Below are 20,592 nucleotides of genomic sequence, written 5' to 3'. Positions count from 1 at the left end.
CACAGAGGGAGATGGAGACAGAGAGAGAGACATGGAGACAGAGAGTGAGAGACAGAGAGTGGGAGGGAGACAGAGAGTGAGAGAGAAAGATGGAGATGGAAATAGAGAGAGATGGACAGAGGGAGAGAGATGGAGGCGGAGAGAGAAAGAGAGAGAGATGGAGATGGAGACAGAAACCGAGGGAGTGAGAGGGAGACAGACAGAGAGCAGGAGACAGAGACACACAGCGAACCTTCTTGTGATGAAGCAGGAGTGGACAGACCAGGGAAAGGATAACCCGTGTGCCAGCTCATTGGAGGGTAAGGCTGCAGACGGGTTCTGCTGCAGGGAACTCAGGGGCTGGTTTAGCACAGGACTAAAGAGCTGGCTTTTAAAGCAGACCAAGGCAGGCCAGCAGCACGGTTCAATTCCCGTACCAGCCTCCCCGAACAGGCGCCGGAATGTGGCGACTAGGGGCCTTTCACAGTAACTTCATTGAAGCCTACTCGTGACAATAAGCAATTTCATTTCACTTTCATGCGGATTCTGATGGAGTGTCTGGTAAAAGACGGATGAGCACACACCCAGATGTTTGGCGAATGGTTAGGCCTGCAAGACACCTTCCTGTTACTGTCTAGAAGCGTGGAGGGCATCCTTTTCACCGTGGAAGTGATGGCCAACTCCATGGAGCATATACTCAACCATGGTGTAGTATCTGGGGTGGGGGGGCTGCTGTCTCAGTTGCAGTACAGGTGGAAGCCACTAGGTGTCTCAGTGCTGCAGTGGGAACTCAGGGTAAGGTCAGAGGGTCCATACTTGTTGCCCTGCAAGCTCAGGCTGCTGTTGGCTGCAGAGGTCAGTGTTGAAAGGGAACATGGAGGTTCAGGTAGAACCCCAGCAAGCTGTCCATCAGCAGATTGCTAGCCTTGCTGAGACAGTGACTCTGCCACTTCACCTTCCTCTCTCAGGATGACAGCATCGGCAATCTCATCTCGTTCACCTGCCAGTATTTTTGCTGATGCCTCTCAGCTAGTCCGCCCAGACTGTGGCCGTACAAGTAAGGCTGGTCCCATCTCACAGCTGCTCCAGTTGTTGAGCAAGCTCATCTCCAGTTTTCCCCGATAAATGTCAGCCGTCTTTTGTCAGTCTCGCAATAATCATTGGGATGGGACTGTATAGGAGAACAAGGGCATTAATGCACCTGCAAGACAGCACTGAGGTCATGTCTCTTTGTATAATTGGATGTTTTGTTGGTTCAAGATGTCACACATAGATTGTGGTTCTTGTTTCTTATTATTTATTTATGGGATGTGGTTGTGTTGTCTAGACCAGCATTTGTTGCCCATTCCGAATTGCCTGTGAAAATGTGGTGGTGAGCTGCATTCTGGAACCGCTGCAGTCCATGTGGTGTAGGTACAACCACTGTGCTAATAGGGAGGGAGTTCCAGGATGTTGCCCCTGTGACAGTGAAGGAACAGGAGATATATTTCCCAGTCAGGATGGTGAGTGACTTGGAGGGGAACCTCCAGGTGGGTGGGGTTCCCAGGTATCTGCTGCTCTTGTCCTTCTAGATGGTCGTGGCCGTCCATTTCATGGTCCATGTTACTGAGCAATGGGGACTGCCACCACAGCCTCCATACCGGGGCCAGGCATTCCCCTCTTTCCTCCCTACTCCAAAAACATGGCACCAGTGCTTGACCCACTCACGTCTGTGGTCTATAAATAAAAAACAAAATTGCTGCAGGTGCTGGAAATCTGAATTAAAAACAGAAAATGCTGAGTGGGCCAGGCAGTATCTATGGACAGGGAAACTTTCAGGATGATGACCTTTCTTGAGAACTTCTGAAGAAAGATGATTGAACTGGAATGGTAACTCTGATTTTCTCTCCAATGAGTTTGCATTTCAGAACAATAACCTGTTTCTCATCAGATGCTGACTAATTTGCCGATATTTCCGGCGATTTTGCTCTGGCAGAGCGGGAGTTTCGTGCCAGGCTGCGGGAATGGCAGCCGGTCCTGGGGCCTCTTTCTCCAGAGTCTTTTCTGACACTTCCCAAGAACTTTCACCTGGTGATCAAAGGCAGTGACTGCAAAAGGGTGGAACAGAAAGGAAGTAATCTGCAGATCCCAACTCCCAAGGCCCACAGTTATTTTGATGAGGTTTGTCAGGAGGCGGCAGTCCTGCCAGGTGGGGGCAAAGGGAGAGGAAAGTCCCGGCCAGGGTGATGATGCAGCAGCAGGCGTCACTGGCAAAGTTTTTCCTGCTGTGATCTAACCTGACATTGGTGGCTGGGATGGTGAGTGATTCGGCTCCGAAAAGCACTGCCTGAAAGGGTTCCGGAGGAAGATTCATTCGTGCATTTCAAAAAGGAATTGGATTAGCACCGGAAGGGAAAAAATGCCAGGCTGGGGTAGTGGGATAAGCTAATTGTTCTCGCAGACAGCCAGTATGCGCTCGACAGGCCGAATGGCCGTCTTCTGTGCTATAACCATCCCATAATTGAGCAGGTGTTAGTTACACATGTGGGTGGAGAATACAAAGAAGAAGCTCACTGAACATCTTGCTTTTTAGTTTGGGAAATGAACCATGTCGGAATATATCGAACTCCAGGTCTATGTCTCTGTAAAGGACGGATTTCTCAGGCACCATTGATCTGTATAGAAACATGGCCAGCCTGGCTCTAGGCTGAACACCGCGGCAGAAGGCTCTCATTAGTTGACACCACTGCAACGATGTCTGGATAAAGAGGTCCCTGCGGGAGCTGGACATGTGAACACTATTAGCTGATTGCAAGAACACACTAGAAACTGATCCACTGGGACTTGCCACAGAGAGATTCCAGCTGCCACTGAGAACTGCTTGTCAATTTAGTACATCCCTCTCGACAAGGCCGGCAGAACTAACTACAATATATTTTGAAACTTCCAACATAACAGCAGGATTTGTGAAGTGAGCATTTTTCTGAAATAGCGCTCAATTATCTGTGGCTTCAGATTGAGTGTAGGAGTTGAATAAGTACAGCCCACACTGAAACCAATGCTGTCTCAAGGCGAGCCCAAGGGGGTTAGGACCCCTGCCACCTACGAGCAATCAAACTTGCAGAGATAAAGAGGCAGGATGTAAAATCAGCGAGTGAGGAAGGGAAAAGCAAAGACGAACAGAAAGATAAAAACACAGAGAAGAGACAGAAGAGAAAGCAATGAGGGGGAAGAGAGAGAGAATAAGGACAGAGTAAAGCGAGTCTGATAAATGTAGGAATTTGGGATATATTGTATAATCTGTATCTGGTGCAGTAAGGGTTAAAAACCTGGGTTAGTGTGTGTGACTGCTGCAGTCATGTTTTTAAAAACATCCTGGTTTGAAAGGCAGCCAGGCTTTTTGGGAACCCGAAGTGCAATTAAAGCATCATAAAAGTTTGGGCAACGGACTTTTATTTAGATTGAGGGTTCCCTATGGAGTATTTAATTAGAGTTATTGGGCATGATTTAAACACCGCATTACGCCCGGCAGGATTGGGGCATGCTGGGTGATTAGCAGGATAGGCCAAAATCGAGATTCGCACGGTTGCAAATCAGTTTGCAATTCACCGAGCTCTTGATAGCAGGTTCACCACCAAAAAGGAATACTAAACAACGGCCACGTGAATTCTCACTGGGGAGTTGGTAAATCCCGGGACGCCACTGCATTCGACTTCACTAATAAGATTGAAATGAATGCAAATGAGGGTTAATGATATACTCGCCATGTTTGGGCGAGATCTGGAAATTGGGAACAAAGTAATACAGTAGTCCCCCGTTATACCGCGGGTGTTGGGGTCCAAGACAGCCACCCGCGTTGCATCCGAGCCTCGGAGAGCCTACGAAAATTTTGAAAGAGCAACACATGGCCAAATAATGTTCTGCTGCGGGAAAGAATAATTACAAGTGAACCTATCAGGGTAGTTTCAGGTATTGTGGATGTAATAGCCTTACAATGTAAGAATGGAAGGGCGTTTTAAATAAAAAACATCAAAGTTCTTTCAATAATATACAATAATACATAAAATAGCACTTACAAGCATATTTTTAAAAATCATTTAAATCACATGAAAAAGTCTGTGAGTTTCTTGCACATCCCCTTCCTCATCTTGACTTGTGTTTGCCTCTGGAGGTTCTTCAGATGTAGTATGTATATGGGGTCGAAGTCCTGTTGCTCTGTGTATTCTATGAGCCACTTCAGGTGGGTGATGGCATCCGAGTGGCTCTTTGCTGCAACTGTGGGCTGGGGTTCATCTTCTTCTTCTGCCTCTTCTTCTGTCCTCTGGGTGGAGCTGGTGATGGAACTTTTCAGCCTGAGTCCTGATGATAGGTCCAGATAGGGGGGGTTCCACCAGGCTGTTCCTGGACAAACCAGGCGAACACAGCCTTCTCCAAGTTAATGTAACTAGCGGTCCTTGCCTTTTTCCTGGCAAGCCCTTCACTCTCAGAAACTGTCTCAACATAAGTTCTCAAACTGTCCTCATCTTTCTCCCACCCACGGAGGGTTGACTCTAGCACACCAGTCTCTCTGGATAATTTTGCCTTTGTTTCGCTGTTTCTAATACGGTCTATCAAATTTATCTTTTCCTTTACTGTGTAAGACTTGCGCTTAGGCATTTTGTATTTATACACTTTAATTACAAATCATCGCGGCAATTTATCGCGGCTAATCGGGCTAATCATCGCGGCTAATCGGAATGACAAACAAGTTCACCGGCTTAAAAAGGTGTTTCAAAAAGAGTGAAAAAAGTTGGGGTCCATAAGCACCCCTGCCGTATATCGCGAACCGCGGTATTGCGGGGCGCGGTATAATGGGGGACTACTGTATAAAGGTGATTTCTTGAGGTATGGCTTTGTTAATTGTGCTAATGCAAATCAGGATGCAAAACCCATGTGTGTTATATGGAGGGAAGTACTGGCAAATGAAAGTTTAAAACCCTCAAAACTTCAAAGGCATTTGAAAACCAAACATGGCGAGTTCGAGGACAAACCTCTTGATTTTTTTAAAGGATGCAGCGAGAACTTAAATAATCAACTGAAGTCCTTGTCAGAAATGTAACATTGAATGGCGAAGCAAGTGAGATTGTGAGGACCAAGCAGGCTCACCTGTCGCATTAAAGGTGAGCAATAATGGTGGTTCACGAAGGTCGGCCGGTTGGTAAGAGTGGGTCCCAGGAGAAAATGATTGAAAAACATGGGTATATGGCATGAAGGGTTGTGTTGGTGGGTGCCAGGGAGTTCTTAGAAACAAGCATGAAGCTATGATGTGGTGATGGTGAAATTAAATGAATGAATGTAATGTAAATCGCTTATTGTCACGAGTAGGCTTCAATGAAGTTACTGTGAAAAGCCCCTAGTCGCCACATTCCGGCGCCTGTTCGGGGAGGCTGTTACGGGAATTGAACCGTGCTGCTGGCCTGCTTGGTCTGCTTTCAAAGCCAGCGATTTAGCCCAGTGTGCTAAACAGCCGGTGACAGCCAGTGATTTGGTGGGTGAATGGGGGGTTTGAGGGGTAGCAGGTAGAACTGATGCCAGGAGAGAGGTGGTAACTTACCCTAGCTGCTCGGTGGAGGTAGTTGGTCTTCTTCCATCAGAGGCAGCGGCAGAGAGGTCACATGCCCAGCTACGTGTCCTGTACATCTGTGCTTTGGGTGGTCCTCCTTGCCATGCGGCGTGAATTGACAGCAGCTGCTCTGCCTCCCACACTGAACCTGCTGCTGGAACTCTGCCTCGCCCCCCCCCCCCCCCTCGGGGGGAGCAGGGTGGCCCGCCTCTCATCCACAACATCGAGGAGCCTGGCCAGGTTAGCATGGCCAAAGCCAGCATCAGGTCTGTGTGCTGCCAGGTTTGTGTGTTAACTGGAAGTGAGTGGTGAGTGTGTTTCAAAGCAGCTCCCTCTTGTTATCAGCGGGAAGCTGAGGTGGGAGTTGGATGAATCAGACAGCGAGGGAGCCAGTAATGGCGAGAATGTCCTAGGGTTCATTTTTGACATTAGTGTGGTTGATTTTGGGTCGCGATCTCGCCAATGCGACCGTTGAGAAAACCCGCCAAAAGCGACCAAGATGGAAATTTTTGTGTTATATCGCGCCCATTGTGTTCAGTTTAGTAAGATGTAGATAATGGGAGGAACCGGGGGCTGAAGCAGTTAGATGCTGAGGTTCAGAGTTAGCCTCTGAGTGGAAGGAAAGCGGAGAAGCCGTTTCTGATGACATACAACCAGAGATTCTGCATGGTTCTGACAGGGTTCAGGTCTATCTTTTCAAACAGTCACAAAATACATCTCTTTCCATCAAGTATTTCTGAGTCTGCTAACTAGTTAAAAATGGATTGAGAGTTGAGATGGTTCTGTTGTTTGAGTGGGAATAAAGATAGCAGTTGAGGGTTATTGTGCCGCTATCGATTAGCATTGTGTAAGGGGTAATTGTAAGCTATTGTCGTGTGTGATGTTAAAGATATTTAAAAGTTTGTTTTAATATACCATGGCCGGGATTCTCTGAGCCCGCACCGGGTCGGAGAATCGGCGGGGGGTGGGGGGGGGGGGGGGGGGGGGGGGGGGGCGGTGGCACGCACGCATTCCGCCATGCTGCCCCGACGCCGGGCCGCCGATTCTCCGGTGACTGGAGAATCGGCAGCAATAGCGCCGGCACGGTCGCTGTAGCGCTGGTCGGGGGCCGTTAACAGCGGCCCCCAGGGCAATTCTCCACGCTCGATGGGCCAAGTGCCGGCTGAGTCACGCCGGCGTGGTTCACATGTAGTTACGGGGGCCGTCCTGGTGGGAGGGTGGGCGGAGCCAACTCCGGGAGGGGCCTCCACGGTGGCCAGGTCCGCAATCGTGGGCAACCGATCGGTGGTGTGCTCATTCCAGGGGGGGCTATGTTCCTTCACACCGGGCCCCTGTAGGGCTCTGCCACGTTGTCCGGGGGCCCGCACGGAGATGGCCGTGGCACGCATGTCGGCCCATATCCCTAATTTTGCGTAAAATGACTCCTGGAGTGAGTCTTACAAAATTAAACTAAAATATTGGGGTTTCTGCCCAGTATCCGAGCCACTGTTAGGGTCTGGTCTGGGATTGTAATGAGAGAAAGGAATACATGGTATTGAGACACTGCGGTGAAAGGGAGGGAGATAAATAAAATGAAGGTAGAGAGAGACTAAAGCGACAGAATAGTCAGTTACTGAAGGAAGCAGAGCAATTTCGGGTGATGTGTAGTACAGCAGTATTATTGGGCAAAGTGGTTTTTATTTTGCATCCAAAATCATTGTGTCTCAGTCATGAATAACCAAATGAATAGGAACGGCCGCGTAGTTGGATTACAAGCCCAGCAATATTCCCGAGACCCATTCATTGTTCTGGAGACATGAGGTCAGATTCCACCAGCTGGGGGAATTTAAATTGAATCAATTAACAAATTTGGAATAAAGTTTTAGTCTCATTAATAATGACTATGAAACTACCAGATTGTCGTTAAAAATGCAGCTTTAGTGGATGAAATTTGCCTTCCTCACCCGACATGGAATCATAAAATCCCCAGAATCAGGAGGTCATTCGGCCCATCGAGTCTGTACCAGCCCTCTGAAAGAGCATCCTGCCTCGACCCTCTCCTCCATCCTATTCCTGTAACTCTCTAAGCCCACCTAACCTGCACGTCTTTGGACTGTGGGAGGAAACCGGAGCACCCGGAGGAGACCCACGCACACACGGGGAGGACGTGCAGACTCCACACAGTCACCCAAGGCCAAAATTGAACCCGAGTCCTTGGCACAGTGCGGCAGCAATGCAAACCACTGTGCCAACGTGCCACATGGTTGACATCTAATTCCAGACCCAGATCAATATGGTTGGCATTTAACTGCCTTCTGAAATGGTCTAGAAGGCACTCAACTAGATCAAATTGCGACAGAAAAATTAAATAAGAATAAAATTGGATAGAACCCCTGGCAGCGACGCCAAGACACTGGAAGGATCAATGGTACAGTTGACCCCAGAAAATATTCCTCACTATAACATCTGGGGGCTTGTGCCAAAATTGCGAGACCTGTTCCACAGATTAGTCAAGCAACAGCCTGAAATTGTCAGCAACAGATGGGGCTGGATTCTCATTCTGCAGATTTAAATGCTGTCGCCGGTGTAGAACTGCAGGAAATTTGCACTCAGGTGAGGAGCGCTGGCCAAGAGAAATTGCAAATTGGCCAGCTCACTGTCCTTGTGCAGCCCAACCGATTGCCAGACTCACTGGCGTCTGGTCCATAGAACATAGAACATACAGTGCAGAAGGAGGCCATTCAGCCCATCGAGTCTGCACCGACCCACTTAAAACCCTCACTTCAACCCTATCCCCGTAACCCGTTTTGGACACGAAGGGCAATTTATCACAGCCAGTCCACCTAACCTGCACGTCTTTGGACTGTGGGAGGAAACCGGAGCACCCGGAGGAAACCCACGCAGACACGGGGAGAACGTGCATACTCCGTACAGACAGTGTTCCAGCGGGCAATCGAACCTGGGACCCTGGAGCTGTGAAGCCACAGTGCTAACCACTGTGCTACCCTGCTACCCATTCGCTGGGGTCGGGAATCGCATTCAGAGCCCGACAAACTGGAGCCGCTTTCATGAGCTTCACACAACACAGATTGTCATTACAGCCAAGGTAATGGCAATTAAAAGACCTGCTCCAAGGTTCTGGGAGCTGGAGATGGATCGAATGCTGGATGCCGTTGAGGAGAGGAGGGGCGCCCTTTTCCTCAGGGTGGGGTGGAGACTCAAGCCCGTTATACTGAACAAGGCCTGGGATGAGTTGGCAGAGGCGGTGAGTGCTGCTCACCAGGAGGACCATCATGCAATGCCGTACGAAGGTGAATAATCTTCTGAGGGCAGCGTGGGTGAGGAACCACCTCTGTGTCACTGGCATCACTCCCGTCCCTCACATCAGTCTCCAATCCCCAAGAGGCCAAACAACACCCCACCTGCCAATCCACCAAATCCCAAAACATGTCCTGTCCTCTTTGGCCAGGAGCCTTGCACACCCACGCCACCAACTACAGACCCCCATGGAACTCACTCCAGCGTCTCACTCGGTCCTTTCTGTGTCCTCAAGGATAAAGTGGGCCATAATCGCTGAGAGCAACTGAAGCTGGGAGGGGGTAGCCCAGATATTCATGTGCAAGCTTCCTCCGAGGCGAGTATCCTGCAACTCATGGGGGAGGCCGAGGAGAGGGCAGTGGCTGTGATGGAGGTTGGCATGTGGCAAACAAGTGAGAGCCCAATGCAACGCCGATAGCACATGAGTCACCCTGTCCCACACACCAGTCCTACCCAAGGTCTCACCCCATGTTTCTTTCTTTGCAGAATCACCATCAAACAAAGACAGGCCGTCCGGGGTTATTGCCCCCAGCAAGACCCTCAGAACACCCTGGAGAATTGACTCCGGGGAAGATACCAATATCTCGGCCCTGCTGTCACCTGCTCCCTCCATCATCGCAGAGACTAGCGCCTCGGTCGGCAATGTTAATGATCAGAACCTGGGTCACCCTCTGGCGAGCACCTCACACATTCTACAGCACATCTTGTGGAGACACGGACTGGTGAGAGAGCGGACGTTTGGAGGGCTGCCCGATCCCAGGGAACAGCAGTAGTCCAGACAGATTTGGGGCTTCTGGAAAAGATGATCCCTTAACCGCTGCGGATGCAGAGCCAGAATATACAGGAGTGGGTATCAGTAGCTTCTCAGTGGAATCCAGCCACCTTCAGGTGAAAGAGACGGTGCTGACATTACGTTGCACCCAGGCCAACACTGAAAGGGTAGCATCTGCGGTGAAGGCCTGGGCAAGACATCAGAGCCCTGGGTCAAGATGCCCGGGGCTTGGGGCACACTGTGTGGTCTACGTTTGAGGTGCAGAATGGGGGAAGCCCAGTCACAGACAGACATGGCGCTGGCTCACATGGTCACTGCTGAGGCCAGAGCTTGGCCCAGTCACAAAGTGTCAGGACAGAGGGCATCGATTTGTCGGGTGCTGATTGACCTCAGCCAGTCACAGAGGGGACATAACCCAGAGGGACAGGGACTGAGGGACATGACTCACTCACTGAGGGACATACCTCACACACTGATAGACATGACTCACTCACTGAGGGACATGACTCACTCACTGAGGGGTCAGACCCACTCACTGAGGGACATGACTCACTCACTGAGGGACATGACTCACTCACTGAGGGGTCAGACCCACTCACTGAGGGACATGACCCACTCACTGAGGGACATGACCCACTCACTGAGGGACATGACCCACTCACTGAGGGACATGACCCACTCACTGAGGGGTCAGACCCACTCACTGAGGGACATGACCCACTCACTGAGGGACATGACTCACTCACTGAGGGGTCAGACCCACTCACTGAGGGACATGACCCACTCACTGAGGGGTCAGACCCACTCACTGAGGGACATGACCCACTCACTGAGGGACATGACTCACTCACTGAGGGGTCAGACCCACTCACTGAGGGACATGACTCACTCACTGAGGGGTCTGACCCACTCACTGAGGGACATGACTCACTCACTGAGGGACATGACCCACTCACTGAGGGACATGACTCACTCACTGAGGGACATGACTCACTCACTGAGGGACATGACCCACTCACTGAGGGACATGACCCACTCACTGAGGGACATGACCCACTCACTGAGGGACATGACCCACTCACTGAGGGACATGACTCACTCACTGAGGGACATGACCCACTCACTGAGGGGTCTGACCCACTCACTGAGGGGTCTGACCCACTCACTGAGGGGTCTGACCCACTCACTGAGGGACATGACTCACCCACTGAGGGGTCTGACCCACTCACTGAGGGACATGACTCACTCACTGAGGGACATGACTCACTCACTGAGGGACATGACCCACTCACTGAGGGACATGACCCACTCACTGAGGGACATGACCCACTCACTGAGGGACATGACCCACTCACTGAGGGACATGACCCACTCACTGAGGGACATGACCCACTCACTGAGGGACATGACCCACTCACTGAGGGACATGACTCACTCACTGAGGGACATGACTCACTCACTGAGGGACATGACTCACTCACTGAGGGACATGACCCACTCACTGAGGGACATGACTCACTCACTGAGGGGACATGACCCACTCACTGAGGGACATGCCTCACTCGCTGAGGGGTCTGACCCACTCACTGAGGGACATGACTCACTCACTGAGGGACATGACTCACTCACTGAGGGACATGACCCACTCACTGAGGGACATGCCTCACTCGCTGAGGGGTCTGACCCACTCACTGAGGGACATGACCCACTCACTGAGGGACATGACTCACTCACTGAGGGACATGACTCACTCACTGAGGGACATGACCCACTCACTGAGGGACATGACTCACTCACTGAGGGACATGACTCACTCACTGAGGGACATGACTCACTCACTGAGGGACATGACTCACTCACTGAGGGACATGACTCACTCACTGAGGGACATGACTCACTCACTGAGGGACATGACTCACTCACTGAGGGACATGACTCACTCACTGAGGGACATGACTCACTCACTGAGGGACATGACTCACTCACTGAGGGACATGACTCACTCACTGAGGGACATGACTCACTCACTGAGGGACATGACTCACTCACTGAGGGACATGACTCACTCACTGAGGGACATGACCCACTCACTGAGGGACATGACCCACTCACTGAGGGACATGACCCACTCACTGAGGGACATGACTCACTCACTGAGGGACATGACTCACTCACTGAGGGACATGACCCACTCACTGAGGGACATGACCCACTCACTGAGGGACATGACTCACTCACTGAGGGACATGACTTACTCACTGAGGAGTCTGACCCACTCACTGAGGGACATGACTCACTCACTGAGGGACATGACTCACTCACTGAGGGACATGACTCACTCACTGAGGGGTCTGACCCACTCACTGAGGAACATGACTCACTCACTGAGGGACATGACTCACTCACGGAGGGACATGACTCACTCACTGAGGGACATGACCCACTCACTGAGGGGTCTGACCCACTCACTGAGGGGTCTGACTCACTCACTGAGGGACATGACCCACTCACTGAGGGACATGACTCACTCACTGAGGGACATGACTCACTCACTGAGGGACATGACTCACTCACTGAGGGACATGACTCACTCACTGAGGTGCATGACTCACTCACTGAGGGGTCTGACCCAGTCTCAGTACACCATGACTGAGGGGCCTTGAGACCATGGCTCAAACGAGGGTGGGCTTCTAGAACTGGAAGTGCCAGGTGATTGTGGTGCCTCTGGAGCTCACTCCAGCCTCCCCTCCATCCTATGGAGTAGCCCAAGGACCAGCGAGAACCCCAAAGGAGGAGGAAGTGATGAGGAAGGTGAATTGTGACGAGGATGCAGGGATCCAACAGCAAGATCTGGACAGGTTGGGCCAGTGGGCAAACCAATGGCAGATGCAGTATAATTTGGATAAGTGTGAGGTTATTCATTTTGGAAGCAAAAACAGGAAGGCAGATTACTACCTGAATGGTTATAAATTGGGAGAGGGGAGTGTGCAGCGGGACCTGGGTGTTCTTATGCACCAGTCGCTGAAGGTAAGCATGCAGGTGCAGCAGGCGGTAAAGAAGGCTAATGGTATGTTGGCCTTCATTGCAAGAGGTTTTGAGTATAGAAGCTGGGATGTGTTGCTGCAATTATACAGGGCCTTGGTGAGGCCACACCTGGAGTATTGTGTGCAGTTTTGGTCTCCTTCTCTGAGGAAGGATGTTCTTGCTCTCGAGGGAGAGCAGCGAAGGTTTACCAGACTGATTCCAGGGATGGCAGGACTGTCATAGGAGGAGAGATTGACTCAGGTTGGGATTGTTCTAGCTGGAGTTCAGAAGAATGAGGGGGGATCTCATAGAGACTTATAAAATTCTATCAGGACTCGACAGGGTAGATGCAGGGAAGATGTTACCAATGGCGGGTGTGTCCAGAACCAGGGGTCACAGCCTGAGGATTCAGGGTAAACCATTTTGGACAGAGATAAGGAGACATTTATTCACCCAAAGAGTGGTGAGCCTGTGGAATTCATTACCACGGGAATTAGTTGATGCTAACACTTTGAATATTTTCAGGAGGCGGTCGGATATAGCAATTGTGGAGAATGGGATCAAAGTCTATGGGGAGAAAGCAGGATTAGGCGATTGAGTTGGATGATCAGCCATGATCGTGATGAATGGCGGAGCAGGCTCGAAGGGCCAAAAGGCCTCTTCCTGCTCCTATCTTCTATGTATCTCCATGGTGGGAGGTGCTGGAATACCTCAGTGTTTCCGAATCTCCCCCCAAATGGACACTGGCGCATCCCATGGGCAGCGGGCAGGACAAGGTGACACGTCGTCACCTGTGACATTTGAAAGACAGCGGGGTCCATCCAGAGAACAACCACCAAGGGCATCACAGGTCAGAGGGCAGGACAAGCAGCAGGCCGCTTACACTCCTGTTGTCCTGTCTGGGGTAACACCCAGAAGTGGCAGGCCACGAAAGATTAGAAAGATAGATGACTCTTAAGTTGGCACGAGTGTAGTAGATAATCAGGGCATGGGCACACAATGTAAGTATTCACCGTCAAACACTTTTCAACCACCAGTCTGACCTTCCTCTAACCGGTGTCTCACTGGTGTGAAGGATGGGCTGGGGGTGGTGCGGTGTCTGGGTGGCCCGGTTGGGGGAGGGGGGGGGGGGAAGAGCGCCCATGACACATGAATGATCCACAGGGTTACACCCTTACCAAGATGTGGCAGTGTGAGCCCACTTTGCGTGACAGCATCCCCAGTGAGTGAGCCCTAACCGAGGGATTCACCCGTGTGGACAGCGGTCTGTTATCTTGAAGACAGGAGTCTGACTCTGTCAGACAGAGGAGCAGCAGAGCCCGTCTCGCAGAGAGTGGTCATCATCCTCTGTCCTGTGGTGATGCTGGTATGGCCCTCGGAGGGAGGAAGCTGAGCTGTGGTAGTGGGAAGAAGTGGAGGAAAGGGGGATAGATGGGAGTCCCAGGGGAAGGTGGATTTTGTGTGTGGGAGGGTTGGGGGGGGGGGGGGGGGGGGGGGGGAGCGGTGGGACAAGGCGGTGGAGCTCCGGTGACCAGGCCTCCTAGTTGGAAAATCAGGAGGTAATAAGGTTGCTCCGTGTGCGGCGGCCCTGGGGCAGACGTTGGGCGGCCCTGGAGCAGACGCCCTGGAGCAGACGTTGAGCGGCCCTGGAGCAGACGTTGAGCGGCCCTGGAGCAGACGTTGAGCGGCCCTGGGGCAGACGCCCTGGAGCAGACGCCCTGGAGCAGACGTTGGGCGGCCCTGCAGCAGACGTTGGGCGGCCCTGGAGCAGACGTTGGGCGGCCCTGGGGCAGACGTTGGGAGGCCCTGGGGCAGACGTTGGGCGGCCCTGGAGCAGACGTTGGGCGGCCCTGGAGCAGACGTTGGGAGGCCCTGGGGCAGACGTTGGGCGGCCCTGGAGCGGCCCTGGGGCAGACGCCCTGGAGCAGACGTTGGGCGGCCCTGGAGCAGACGTTGGGCAGCCCTGGAGCAGACGTTGGGAGGCCCTGGAGCAGACGTTGGGAGGCCCTGGAGCAGACGTTGGGAGGCCCTGGAGCAGACGTTGAGCAGCCCTGGAGCAGACGCCCTGGAGCAGACGTTGAGCGGCCCTGGAGCAGACGTTGAGCGGCCCTGGAGCAGACGTTGAGCGGCCCTGGGGCAGACGCCCTGGAGCAGACGCCCTGGAGCAGACGTTGGGCGGCCCTGGAGCAGACGTTGGGCGGCCCTGGAGCAGACGTTGGGCGGCCCTGGAGCAGACGTTGGGCGGCCCTGGAGCAGACGTTGGGCGGCCCTGGAGCAGACGTTGGGCGGCCCTGGAGCAGACGTTGGGCGGCCCTGGAGCAGACGTTGGGCGGCCCTGGAGCAGACGTTGGGAGGCCCTGGAGCAGACGTTGGGAGGCCCTGGGGCAGACGTTGGGCGGCCCTGGAGCGGCCCTGGGGCAGACGCCCTGGAGCAGACGTTGGGCGGCCCTGGAGCAGACGTTGGGCAGCCCTGGAGCAGACGTTGGGAGGCCCTGGAGCAGACGTTGGGCGGCCCTGGAGCAGACGTTGGGAGGCCCTGGAGCAGACGTTGGGAGGCCCTGGAGCAGACGTTGGGAGGCCCTGGAGCAGACGTTGGGAGGCCCTGGAGCAGACGTTGGGAGGCCCTGGAGCAGACGTTGGGAGGCCCTGGAGCAGACGTTGGGAGGCCCTGGAGCAGACGTTGGGAGGCCCTGGAGCAGACGTTGGGCGGCCCTGGAGCAGACGTTGGGCGGCCCTGGAGCAGACGTTGGGCGGCCCTGGAGCAGACGTTGGGAGGCCCTGGAGCAGACGTTGGGAGGCCCTGGAGCAGACGTTGGGAGGCCCTGGAGCAGACGTTGGGCAGCCCTGGAGCAGACGTTGAGCGGCCCTGGAGCAGACGTTGGGCGGCCCTGGAGCAGACGTTGGGCAGCCCTGGAGCAGACGTTGGGAGGCCCTGGAGCAGACGTTGGGAGGCCCTGGAGCAGACGTTGGGAGGCCCTGGAGCAGACGTTGGGAGGCCCTGGAGCAGACGTTGGGAGGCCCTGGAGCAGACGTCCTGGAGCAGACGTTGGGAGGCCCTGGAGCAGACGTTGGGAGGCCCTGGAGCAGACGTCCTGGAGCAGACGTTGGGAGGCCCTGGAGCAGACGCCCTGGAGCAGACGCCCTGGAGCAGACGTTGGGCAGCCCTGGAGCAGACGCCCTGGAGCAGACGTTGAGCGGCCCAGGAGCAGACGTTGGGAGGCCCTGGAGCAGACGCCCTGGAGCAGACGTTGGGAGGCCCTGGAGCAGACGTTGGGAGGCCCTGGAGCAGACGCCCTGGAGCAGACGTTGGGAGGCCCTGGAGCAGACGCCCTGGAGCAGACGCCCTGGGGCAGACGTTGGGCGGCCCTGGAGCAGACGCCCTGGGGCAGACGTTGGGAGGCCCTGGAGCAGACGCCCTGGAGCGGACGCCCTGGAGCAGACGTTGAGCAGCCCTGGAGCAGACGTTGGGAGGCCCTGGAGCAGACGCCCTGGAGCAGACGTTGAGCAGCCCTGGAGCAGACGTTGGGAGGCCCTGGAGCAGACGCCCTGGAGCAGACGCCCTGGGGCAGACGTTGAGCGGCCCTGGAGCAGACGTTGAGCGGCCCTGGGGCAGACGCCCTGGAGCAGACGTTGGGCGGCCCTGGAGCAGACGTTGGGCAGCCCTGGAGCAGACGTTGGGCGGCCCTGGAGCAGACGTTGGGCGGCCCTGGAGCAGACGTTGGGCGGCCCTGGAGCAGACGTTGGGCGGCCCTGGAGCAGACGTTGGGAGGCCCTGGGGCAGACGTTGGGCGGCCCTGGAGCAGGCGTTGGGAGGCCCTGGAGCAGACGTTGGGCGGCCCTGGAGCAGACGTTGGGCGGCCCTGGAGCAGACGTTGGGCGGCCCTGGAGCAGACGTTGGGCGGCCCTGGAGCAGACGTTGGGAGGCCCTGGAGCAGACGTTGGGCGGTCCTGGAGCAGACGTTGGGAGGCCCTGGGGCAGACGTTGGGCGGCCCTGGAGCGGCCCTGGAGCAGACGTTGGGCGGCCCTGGGGCAGACGTTGGGCGGCCCTGGAGCAGACGTTGGGCGGCCCTGGAGCAGACGTTGGGAGGCCCTGGAGCAGACGTTGGGCGGCCCTGGAGCGGCCCTGGAGCAGACGTTGGGCGGCCCTGGGGCAGACGTTGGGCGGCCCTGGGGCAGACGCCCTGGAGCAGAAGTTGGGCAGCCCTGGAGCAGACGTTGGGCGGCCCTGGAGCAGACGCCCTGGAGCAGACGTTGAGCAGCCCTGGAGCAGACGTTGGGCGGCCCTGGAGCAGACGTTGGGCAGCCCTGGAGCAGACGTTGGGCAGCCCTGGAGCAGACGTTGGGCAGCCCTGGAGCAGACGTTGGGCAGCCCTGGAGCAGACGTTGGGCGGCCCTGGAGCAGACGTTGGGAGGCCCTGGAGCAGACGTTGGGAGGCCCTGGAGCAGACGTTGGGAGGCCCTGGAGCAGACGTTGAGCGGCCCTGGAGCAGACGCCCTGGAGCAGACGTTGAGCGGCCCTGGAGCAGACGTTGAGCGGCCCTGGAGCAGACGTTGGGCAGCCCTGGAGCAGACGTTGGGCAGCCCTGGAGCAGACGCCCTGGAGCAGACGTTGAGCGGCCCTGGAGCAGACGTTGAGCGGCCCTGGAGCAGACGTTGAATGGCCTACTGTGCCAGCCTGGCCTCCACGCCTGGTTCTCCCTGGAAACCATCCTCATCCTCCTCAGCAGATGCGGCCTGCTGTTCTTCCTCCTCCAGCATGTTGCCCCGTTGCTGTATGATGTTATGAACGATGCAGAAGGTCTGCACGATGTTTGAGACCCTCTGAGGGCTATAACGGGGCAGCCCACCGGAACATTCCACACATCGGAAGCACATCTTGAGCAGGCCGATGCACCACTCAATGGTGCTCCTGGTTGCTGCATGGGCGTTGTTATAACGGTTCTCCACCTCTGACTGGACCCTCCGCACAGCCATCATTACCATGTCCTCAGTGTGTAACCCTTGTCGCCAACCCCTTACCTGAGGGAACGCCTCAAAGGTGCCGGGAAGCTCAGAGTGCGTCAGGATGTAAGGATCGCGCACACTGCCTGGGTATTGGGCTGAGACGTGCATGATGGTGGTCGCACACGAACGGCACAGGGAGTGGAACCCCTTCCTATTGATGAAGTGCCCACATGTTGGATCAAAGTGCTCAGGGGTTGAGATGCATGCCAGCGGTTTGCCCCTGGACCTGGGGATGTCAGCAATGGCTGCAAATCCTGGGTCAAGCGGGCGCCTGTGTGGGATCTTCCAAACATCCACGCTGTGAGGGGTGCCCTATAGAGTCTATGGTGAAGCTGAGAGAGGCAGTGTGAAGGGGAGGGTCCCAGCCGCCAGGGCCAATGTGTCCTTTGTTTGGTGTGAGCTCTGCTATTCCCGTTTCCTCTGTGCCGCTGCGTTTTTAGCCAGTGCATTGAGGAGTGCCAGCTATTCCAATCCCAGACCCGAACCCAACAGCGGCTAGGATACTGAACCCAACCCCAATATTTTAGTTTATTTTGTAGGTTATGCTGAAAGAATTAGTTCACGATTGCATGAAAAATAGGGCTTTGGTATTTTTAACACAATATTAAACTCTTTAACATCAAACCCGAATATTGTTTGCAATTACCCTTAAGACCATAAGACATAGAAGCAGAATTAGGCCATTCGGCCCATTGTGTCTGCTCCACCATTCAATCGTGGCTGGTGTGTTTCTCATCCCCAGTCTCCTGCCTTCTCCCGAAGCTAGGGGATCAACCTTGGTTCAATGGAGAGTGTAGGAGAGCATGCCAGGAGCGGAGCCATGCAGACCAACAAATGAGATGCAAGCCGAGTGGTAACCACAACATGGGACGGCATGCATGCTACAGAGAGGATGAAGCTTGCTGTGGACAGAGGTAAGTGACTGCAAACCAATAGATCAAATCAAAGCACTATATCCTGCTAGAAATCCAGTCATAAATAGTGGTGGGCAATTCAACAGCTAATAGAAGGAGGAGTCTTCAAATACATTCTCATCCTCGATGATAGGGGAGTCCTCGCACATCAGTACCAAGAGCATGGTTGGAGCATTTACAGCCATCTTCAGCCAGAAGTGCCAAGTGGATGATCCATCTCGACCTCCCCCTGAGAGTTCCCATATCACAAATGTCAGCCTTCAGCCTATTCTGGTCATTTCATGTGATGTCAAGAAACAGCTGAAGGTACAGGATACATCAAAGGTTATAGGCCCCGACAATATCCAGATAGAGCCGTGCCCCTAGCCAAGCTGTTCCAGTACAGCTACAACACTGGCACCCAACAGACAATGTGGAAAATGGCCCAGCTTTGGCTTGTTTACAAAAGCAGGAAATATCCAACCCAGTCATTTACTGCCTCTACTCTCAAGCACCAGCAAAATGTTATCAACAGTTATTCAGCAACAACCCGATATACAAGAGCAGGCTAAAAGCTGGGAATTCTATGATGAGCAATCACCCATAACTCCCCAAAGGCATAAATTAGGAATGTGATGGAATACTATCTACTCGCCTGGATAAGTGCAGCTCGAGCAACATACATTACGTTCTGCATTATTGAAGCCAAATGCAGCCCACTTGATCAGCAATCCTCATACTACTGGCGGACAGAGCATAGTGGCTAGTCCCTTTAATGTATCGGAGGGGGTCATGTGACCGCATACTCAATGGGGAACGAGCGCCGGAATCTCATTGCAGAGCAAGGGTTTTTGCAGCTAATTGTGCTCCTGGTGGTGAGAATGAAGGCACCAATTATAGTCTGAATTTATAATAAACCCTTTGTTGTTTGTTAGCTAACTGGTGGTCGCCAATTATCATATTTACCACATTTGTAACCAGGTAAACAACTCAGATTGCAACAAAGAAAGAATTTTGAAGACATGTTCGGTTGCAAGAGTTGCAGAATAGGTCCAATCAAGTCCAGCCTGCAAAAGAGCAAAACATAGACACACCTCTCTTTTGAAAATTGGAAACTTTAGCTGCTTCTACAGAAGACTCAGTACAGTATGGGGAGCGTTTGGAATATTTTTTCTGCGCGAATGAAATAGAGGGGGAGAATCAGAAGAAAGTTATATTGCTGACTGCATATGGGACCCAGACGTAAAGCTTGGGTTGCATGGTAGCACAGTGGTTAGCACTGTTGCTTCACAGCGCGAGGTCCCAGGTTCAATTCCTGGCTTAGGTCACTGTCTGTGTGGAGTCTGCACGCTCTCCCCGTGCCTGCATGGGTTTCCTCTGGGCGCTCCGGTTTTCTCCCACCAGTCCTGAAAGACGTGCCGTTGGATGAATTGGACATTCTGAATTCTCCCTCTGTGTACCCGAACAGGTGCTGGAATGTGATGACTAGGGGATTTTCACAGTAACTTCATTTGCAATGTTAATGTAAGCCTACTTGTGGCAATAAAGATTATTTTTAAAAAAAACTTCATCTGATGTTTAAAATCTGCGGATGCTCCCGACAGGAAGACTTTCCAGAGGTCATTGAGTTAGCAAAGGAACATTACACCCGTAAGCCCTCAGTAATATTATAACGGTACAATATTAACTCCACAGGGAAAAGCTCTGGGGTTTCCCATTGTGGCCACAATTGGGATATCTGCAGGCGTGGATATGCTGCTGGCGAATTGGAGAATCCCGCTGATGGAGAATCCCTCCCAGCTTTACCTTTACCTACATAATATATATCCGTAAACACAGAAATATAAACATCTCTCCACAGGATAGGAATAAATGCTCCTCTACCCAAAGATGTTTACCTCCCAACATTGAATAAAATATAATTGGATCAGATTCGCTGCTGCAAATAGGTATAGACCCCTGACTTGGGCAATACATTGCCAAAATGATGATACAAACCACATTTTAGCTTTTCTCCTTGGAGTTAGAAGATGGCCATCAA

General features: G+C 53.5%; 1 long non-coding RNA gene across 1 annotated transcript in view; it reads right to left on the bottom strand.

Annotated features, from left to right (window-relative positions):
- The window catches only part of LOC119955317, a 62,719-nt gene extending 43,428 nt beyond the window's left edge, over window positions 1–19,291 (bottom strand). Inside the window, exon 1 of the long non-coding RNA XR_005458431.1 lies at window positions 19,235–19,291. This is a non-coding gene — a long non-coding RNA (uncharacterized LOC119955317). The remainder of the gene's footprint in view (window positions 1–19,234) is intronic.
- Between the last annotated feature and the right edge of the window lie 1,301 nt (window positions 19,292–20,592).

This window comes from Scyliorhinus canicula, chromosome 20 (assembly GCF_902713615.1).
Source record: "Scyliorhinus canicula chromosome 20, sScyCan1.1, whole genome shotgun sequence".
Taxonomy (NCBI): domain Eukaryota; kingdom Metazoa; phylum Chordata; class Chondrichthyes; order Carcharhiniformes; family Scyliorhinidae; genus Scyliorhinus; species Scyliorhinus canicula.
The sequence above is the reverse complement of the archived record's forward strand: the minus strand, read 5'-3'. Positions and strand labels throughout refer to the sequence as shown.